The 8,832-nt window shown below is 43.3% G+C and overlaps 1 long non-coding RNA gene across 1 annotated transcript; it reads left to right on the forward strand.

Annotated features, from left to right (window-relative positions):
• The first annotated feature begins 3,104 nt into the window (after positions 1-3,104).
• Positions 3,105-7,481, forward strand: LOC131896322 (uncharacterized). Its single transcript, XR_009375435.1, has 2 exons — positions 3,105-4,121; positions 7,048-7,481. It is a non-coding gene; the product is annotated as an uncharacterized LOC131896322 (long non-coding RNA).
• The last annotated feature ends 1,351 nt before the right edge of the window (positions 7,482-8,832 follow it).

Genomic DNA, 8,832 nt, shown 5'->3' on the forward strand with positions numbered 1-8,832 from the left:
CTGTGGTGTTTATTTTACCCACAGATCACCAGGGTGCCTCCAGCTATAGTCCAGGGGATGGTTTTGTTTGATCATTCTACTCACACTAGAAGATGAGGCAGAGTGGTAAATAATACACTAGGCGATGGCTATCTGCCATAGCAAATTTGCTGAGCATGGGGTTCTTATGCTCTGGGATGAACTCTCCAGGGAAACGGGGGCAAGGCTACAAAAGGAATAAGTTTTCCACTAGGACCATCTAGAGAGTCACTTGGGATGCAGCCCTCAAGTGAAGGAGGCCATGACAGGAAATTAGAAGCCACCTTAAATTCAGAATTCTAAGATGACTTCCAGATCTCTGTTCTTGTGTGTGAGGCAAGGCTGAGGAATTGTGTGTAAGGCCTATACAAAAAGATTGTGAGGTCGTGCAAAGGGAGATTGACCTGACTGAGCCTGGGCCAGTCAGGGGAACCCTTCATAGGAGAGACAGGAATGAGTCAAGGTGAACTGTCCTAAAGTGTAGAAGGTCCCATGTCAAGGAACAGGTGACCTCTGGATGCTGAGGCCCTCAGCCCTATGACTGCAAGGAACTGAATTCTGCTAACAATTGAATGAGCTTGGAAGAGGTCCCCAGTTCTCAGGTGTAAGCCAGCCTGGCTTGACATCATAGTTTCAGGTTTCTAGGTCTTTGGGCCATGATGCCCAGGCCAGCTTCAGGCACACATAAATCTTGAGGTGATGAGTGGCAAGAACCCCTGGATGTTAGTATTTGCTCTGTTGTATTTCAGTTCATAGCAAGAGAAAAAAGATGGACATTGTGTCTCTTTTCATATGTAGTATTGATCATAATGCACACTATGCTCACTTCTGTAAGAAAGAAACCAGAACACTCTACTTAACTTCTAATATAAGGCATTCTGCTTTTTAAAAAGCAACAAAAATATTTTGTTGGCATTGAAGAAACGGGCCTAATTTTTTTTTTTTTACAAGCCTTATGAAGTATGACCATGTGGTTCTCCCAGCTACTCCGTCTCATTAAGGAGTTGCAAAGGGGAAGTGTGGGGATGATGAAGGTAAATGCCTTACTCTAGGTCACAACCCAAGACAGTGTGGACTCAGAGTCTCGGTTTCTTTTTCTGGCTCTTTTGCAGCCTGCATTTGAGGCCCTCTGGGTGGCTCTGGTTGGTTGTCCTTTTGTCACGTGTACAGTCATGTGCTGTGCACTTCAGGTCTACACTGGATCTTAACCACAAGACTGAGAAACGATAGCGCTGAGCGCCGAGAGAGATGAATATCCTAGCATGAAATATCATTCATGCAAAGTTATGAGCACACTCACCCAAATTTATTATGGCCATTCTGCACAGCATTATTATGTTCATTTTACAGATGAGGAAACAAAGCCCCAGGAACAACTTGTCCAAAGTCACCCAGCTATTAAGTCATAGAGCAGGGACTCGAACTCAGATCCTTGTGACTCTGAACCTGAGCCTCCTTAATGCCTTGGTGGTTGGGTTTGGGGGGGGTCTCTGCATTTTACACCTCACCAGTGAACAGCACACAACTACAGTCAGCCTGACCCAGGTTGCCAATATGGCCCTATAATTTACAAAAGCTGGACACTAAATCTTCCGATTCCTGTTGTTGAGCAACCAACATGGGTGAACTGTGAACTTTGGCAGTGCTGGCCAGATTCTTCCATGTCTTTAGTTTTTCTACTGATTCCTTGCCGCCTCTTGGTTCAGGCCAGAGGTTCTGCTCTTTGTTTTTGTACCATTTCAGCTCTTCTCCCCGCCCCTTTGGAAATAGGCCCCATTCCCACTACCATTTGCTCACTCACAGAGAAACGCTCACTTGGGGCTGAACACACCCCACTGGCTGCCTTAGGTGCAGCTTGCTGGTTCAGCTCTGGTCCTCGAGGCTCCAGCCTGGAACTCTCTTCTGCCTGAGCTTCCTCAACACACCGTGTGCAACACACTGGTGGTGGCCTTGCCCTTCTTGCCTGACAACCTCTGACTTGGATGTTCCTTCAGCTCTTGTTTGAAAAAGCATTTCCTGGTGTTGAGAAGGCCCCCGCCTCTAGCCCACCCCCAGCCTCTGTTCTCACAGGGAGCTCTCCCATCTTCCCTCTGCATGGAACCCGGTTCAGCTCTTCAAAGGTAGCACGGGGCACTGGCAAAAGAAAGGTTGTAGACTCTTTTTGAGTATTTTTTTTAGCGTTTATTTTTGACATGGCAGGCATATGTCTGTCATCTCAGCACTCCGGAGGCTGAGAGACAAGGGGATTGCAAGTTCAAGTCCAGCTTGGGCTATATAAAAAGACCCTGTCTCAAGAAATAAAGTATAATACGCTCACAGGAAGTGCATAAATCAGAAATGTTTGGCAGTTGTTAGCCACTGCAGGGACATAGACTTCTGAACACATGTCCAGCCGGTGATTCCTTGTAAGTTCCCAGACTCCTCTCCCAAAAGTAACCCCTATCATCCTTTCTAGAACAATTGGTTAATTTTCAGCTGTTTCTGAGTTATATACAAATGGAAATACTCAGTATATATGATTTTAAAATTTTAAAAACACTGTGACAAATACATTTGACATAAAAATTCACCCTTTCTCTATTTTGAGCATGTAACTGGATGGTATTTGTGTACTCACACCAAACCAGAAACTTCCAAACCTGTCAAGCAATACCTCTCCGGTCCCTCTCCTTTGAGCCTCTTATGAGTGCCCTTCGACTTTCTATGATTTGGGGATATTTTAACTACACTGTAGATGCAGAATCATACCTTTGTCTTTTGATGGCCTCCTTATTTCACTCAAGGTTGAAGCATATATAAGAATTTCCTTTTCAAGGCTAACTAATATTCCTCTGTGTAGTTATCACACATTTTATTTATACATCTGTTAGTGCATACTTGGGATGCTTTGTGCCTTAACTGTTGTGAATAATATACCAATGTAGATGTACAAATAGCTCTTCAATACTCTGCTTTCAATTCTTCTTGCTAAATACCCCCAAAATAGAATTGCTGCATCATATAGCAATTCTGTTTGTAAATTTTAAAAAACCAAACCCTCACATATATGTGACGGGGGGGGGGGGGGGGTTGGAATTGGCACAAAACACACACAACCGAATTCTTGGTACAAAGGAGATTAATTCCCCCGGGAGGGACAATAGGGGTAGGGTGGGGGGCTGCCTTTGTATCAGGCAAAAACAGCAGCCAGTGTGTCTGCAGAAGTGGTTTTTCAGGAGAAAAAAGGGGAAGTCTGTGTTAGAATGAGTTGGTAATTCCTGATTGAATGTGTTGGCCAGTGTACCCAAATAATGCATTTTTGATGTCTTGACCTTGGAGTTTTAGTCAGGCATAAGGAAATGGCCAAACAAGGGACTAGACCTTGGTGGCTAGCTTTAGGAATGTAATCTAAATGGGTTAGCAAGGGAGAGGGAAGGGGAAGGGCAAGGCCTGCTGGTGCCATGTTTGCCGTGGTTGGGCCTGTTAGAGAGCCCTTCAGTATGGTCAACTGATTTTGGGTGGTGGTACCAAAACTAGTCAGGAGGGAAAGGAGATGTCTTTTGAACAGATGAGGATGAGAAACACTCAAAAGGGGGGAAAGTAGAATCTTCACCTAGCCCCCAACATTGACTCGAGAGAATCCAGGACTTAATAAAAACACCCAGTGTTGAGAAGGAAGTGTGGAACAAAAGCTCATGCTGTTGGATTGGACAGGGACAAAACATCCAGCAGTGAGAGAGAACCAAAGTGGACTTCATGGAAGGTAAAAAGCCCTGTGCATCAAAAGATGCCATCAGTAGTGACGTTGAGCAGAACGCACTGACAAAAGTCACATATCTGACACTAGAATACAGAGAAGGCTTGAAAGAAAGCCAGTAAAACAGGCCAGTTAGATAAGGTCATGAAAGGCTGGTTCTCTAAGATGAGCGATGCATGCAAAGATGTCCAACACTCCTGGCCGTTAAAGAGGCGGGAACAAAACCCAAGGAGATACCACGTCTCACCCACTAGGAAGTCTCCTGTTAAAAACAAAAGTAAATGACATTGAGAGAGAGAGAGAGGAGAAGCTGGACCCCATGTGCCTTGTAGTGGGGATAGAAGATGCTGCAGCCTCTGTGGACACGGTATGTATTCCTGGGTCTGGATGATTTCATTCCAGTTGTGTTTGTGAGATTCAGGGGTATGGCTTCATTTAATTATACAGTTGCTGAATTGGATCCTATTGTGTGAAGCTATTGAAAGGTATTAACTGTGTGGAATTGTTTCCAATTTGGGGTCTGGATAGATAGTGACCACACAAACACACACACACACACACACACACACACACACACACACACACACACATTTTATTATAAACCTGTAAACTTATACCAGAATATAATAATAGGATAGTTCTCACATACACACCCACCAGTCTTGGCAATTATCATACACGAGCCAATCTAACTTCATTTCTTTTCTACAGTCCAACAACCTCTGATTGTTTTGAAGCAAATACTAACATCACAAAAAAAATTATCACTAAATATTTCAATATATATCTCCAAGAGATAAGTGTTGCTTTAAAAAAAACCACAAAATGATTTCATCTAAACAATTAACACAATATTAGAATCAGATATCTAGTCTTCATTTACATTTAGACTAATGGACACGATTTTATCTTTTGTAGTTATTTTCTTTAAATTTACAGCTTCACCTGCCTCCTGTGTGTTAGTCACCTGCAAATTTTGTCCAAGAGAGTAGGTCCCTGGTGGTAACAGTTTCCTGGATGTTGATTTTCTGCTTGGTCCCCAGGGCGTTATTGAAGTTGTCCCCTTGTCCTAGTTCATATGTATTGTTAAATTTGTTGTTTATTTTAAAAGTTATTCACTTATTATGTGTGTTTCATGGTGTGTGGGGTGTGTGTGTGTGGGGGGGGGTGACAGTAGACACAGAGAGGTCAGAGGACAACTTACCCGTCACTTTCCTTCTTCCACCCGAGTTCCCGCGGATTGAACTCAGACGGTAAGGCTTGAGGCCATCTCCCCAGCCGGAATTGGTAGAATTACGGCTTGCTATGATTCAGGTTTGTTTCAAAGGCAGTAGTATGTCTGTCTAGCAGAAGTACCTGACTGATGCTCTCTCTGTGTGGTGTAAGCATTGCTGATCATTTCCAAGTCACGAATGCCTATAGCCACTGGGAATCATTGCATAGGCTACTGTCATTCATCACTCCTTCTCTTTTTAATAACTGGGAATACTTCTATGACGAGATGCTTCCTGAATCCACAATGTGGTTACTCTGAGACGCAAGCAGTGTTGGAATGTCTTCTATGTTGTGAGCTTTCAAGACATCAGCACGAGTCTCCTGCCTCCTCTGAAAGGGAGCAGTGGAGGCTCTTTTTATTGACAGGACTGTTCGTGAACCATTATTGAAATATCCAGCGTGTTCAAATCCACGGTCACAAGCACCAAACGTGGCTCACCAATTTCAAACTCAAGTTCTACACACACTAGTGGCTCGGTGGCTTCCTTACCCCATCACTGTGGTCAGAAGCGTCATTTCTAAAGCCACTTACATGCTTTTCACAACAAGTCAAAGCAGAAGTGTGTGAAGAAACCAGCAACTTTCTCCTGCATCCTCTTAGAGCCAGTGTTTGGAGCCTGGCATGACACCTTCCAGTCTTCTTCCTTGTCTGTCTGTCTGCTGAAAGCCTATACTCGTACATCTTTTTTTTTTTTAAACTATTTTTGTTGCTACTTCTTTTTGATTTATTTATTATGTATACAGAAGAGGGCACCAGATCTCATTACAGATGGTTGTGAGCCACCATGTGGTTGCTGGGAATTGAACTCAGGACCTCTGGAAGAGCAGTCGGTGCTCTTAACCTCTGAGCCATCTCTCCAGCCCCTACTCGTACATCTTAAATGAAGTTAACTTGGTTTTTTTTTCACTTTATTGTTTAAGATTAAATGTATACGTGAGTTACTATTTTAAATCAAGAGAAAAAAATACAAATAAGTAGATAGTGAAGTAGCCATGTTTCTCCACTTACGTATTGCTCTGCTAAAGTATCAGTATTTTTAATATCATAGTCACCTCCATTCTTACGTATTGCTCTGCTAAAGTAGCAGTATTTTTAATATCATAGTCACCTCCATTCTTACGTATTGCTCTGCTAAAGTAGCAGTATTTTTAATATCATATTCACCTCCATTCATCCCCCTTAATTCCTTCCCTCTACAATTTGGGGTGCCCATACAGACTCATGGGTGTTGTGCTGTCCATGGAGCATGGTTAACATATCCGAGAGCACAACCTTGAGAAAATGGACTCTTCTTCTCCCAGAAGCTATCGACCATCAGTAGCTCTTCCCCTGGGCTAGGGGCTCTTGGGCCCCTCTACAATCTATGCTAAGGATGCTAAGAGTTTGTGCAGGTCTTGCGTAGACTGCTGTGAGTTTGTGAGTGCGGGGACACTGTCCTGTTCAGAAGGCATCCTTTGTGCCCCAGCCATCCCCCAACCTCTGGGGGCAAACGTGTGTGCATATAGAGATCTGAGGTCAGTCTCTAATGCCGTTCTTCCTATCATGTCTACTTCAATTTTCACTGTGTTCTATTTTGTGAGATGAGGCCTCTTCCCTGGCTGAAATTCATGGATTAGACTAGGCTGGCTGGGCAGCACACCTCAGGGACCCATCTGGACAGGCTTTCTAGTTCACACATTTGCTCCCAATGAAACGAAAGCTCACCATGGTTTTCTGAACTGTAGAGTGCTGTGCCTGTCTAGTCAATGCATTCCCTCCTTTTTCCTATGGTCCATAGAATGCATGTAGACTATTGAACAGTTGAGATCAAGTAAAGCATATTGTTTGGCTGGGTTTTACTGTGTCTTCCCATGGGTGCTTCTGTTTTCCCTTAGGGCCCTCTCACGCCACCCCTTTCCCCTGCTCACAGAAGCCCCAAGTTAATAATCCACACATCCCTTCCACTTTTCCCACATCCAGATAAGTCATGTAGAAATATGTAAGGATGTATTCATGTTTGTTTTCATCTGTTTTACAGAAATGAGATGTATCATTCAGGCTCTTTACAGACAGCTTTCCTCAAGAATACCTCACAGAAATTTTCCATGCCAACCCCTGTGGCTCCTGCTAATTCCTTCAAGTAACTACACAGCATAATGCAGCCATGCCAAACTTTAGCCCCCCACTGTCACAGCATGGGGCCACTTTTGACTATTTTTGTCACTACAGTCACTAATGGCACAAAGTCACAACACTTAAATATATGTGTTAACCGGTGTATCTGTGCTTCTTCAGTTTGAAATTAATTTCCTATACAAAGATGTAACAACATTAGTGATCCAAGAGAGGTTATGTAATCCGGCATTGCTGTCAACAGAATATAAATGGTGTGAAAAAGTTGATTACAATAACTCCCGAACAGGGTCTTTGATGAAATGGAGCCAATAAAAAGAAACGATATGGACTAAATAATTCATGAATTATGCATTTGTCTTTATTATTGATGGCAACATCAGTGATCTGTCAGGAGAATATCCGATCATTTGCAACATCGATTAGACCTAGACATCCTACTTTGTCTACGTAAAAACCCATGACTTACTGAGCCTCCTTCATTGTTCTGTTGTTCTGTTGAAGCCTTGTCAAGGCACAGTGAGGACCGTTTGCTAGGGACTTGTTTTATAGCTTTGGTTGTTTAGATATATGGTTAATGGACAAATGTCTGGGAGGAGCTTATCTACTTTGTGTCCCAGATACAATCGTCTGCTGGTTTGTTGATTTCAGGCATTACAATTTCCACAGCCAGACAGTGTTCAGATTCCGCTCACTCCACAAACATTCTGAGTCGTAGAGAGTGCTCAGGCGACATAGGGTTCCACTGAGGTTCTGGTTAATAGGATCCGTGTATTCAGAGAGTGTTCAGTTCAGTGGAGAAGACAGACACGTGGGGAAATAGTTCAGACCACGTAAGCACTGGATGAAAATGCATACACCACAGTCTGCAGAGGCTGGGGCATCTTCATGAAGGAGGAGATGACATGTTGGGTAGGAGAGTTGACATTTGATCCCAGTTTAATAAATAATATACCTGTGTACAATGAATATTTACATAGAACGTATTTATACTGTAGTCCATAAAACATAGTTTCTAGCATGTGTACTTGTAAAAGATAACTAAAATCTGTAGTGTCTTAGATACATGCAGTATATATAATTTATAAAATCTGAATCATAGGCAAATCATAATTTTAGAAAACATGTAAAATGGAAGCATTTATTCTCAGATTCTTATATGAGATCTTTGCAGAAGGGTAGGAAATGTTGGGGGAGGGGAAGAAGGGGGAATGATCAAGCTGGGGTTTCAGGCATGTTGACTGAGAAAGGGAGGAAAACAAGCATCTTGAAAGAGAAACAATGGTATTAAGGTCCAGGAGCTTTCGGCTCCTCAGAGTGGACGTGATGGTTTCTGTAAAGCTCAGCCATGTCAAGAGGGGAGCCCAGTTCCTAAGCTAGCAACTTACAGATAATAATGGAGCAACCAGCTGGGGTGTTTGCCTTAGTTTGTTAGCTTAGCTGAGGGGATGAGTCACACCAGACAACAGCATCAGGCTGGTGTGACCTGTTATCACATCAGCCCTCTGCTTTGCCAGGGAAAACTCAACCCGACCACCCCAACGCGTGGTTCCAGGATGCTGCCAGCACATGTAGGAAACCGCATTTGCTTGAGGGTGTTTTTTTGACCCTGCTACGTCAATCTAGAAAATTCCCTGAAGCTGTCGTTTTGCCCACAGCATCTAGGGCTCTCACACCCCCGCTGTTTCAT

The sequence above is a fragment of the Peromyscus eremicus genome, chromosome 20, assembly GCF_949786415.1.
Source record: "Peromyscus eremicus chromosome 20, PerEre_H2_v1, whole genome shotgun sequence".
Classification (NCBI taxonomy): Eukaryota; Metazoa; Chordata; class Mammalia; order Rodentia; family Cricetidae; genus Peromyscus; species Peromyscus eremicus.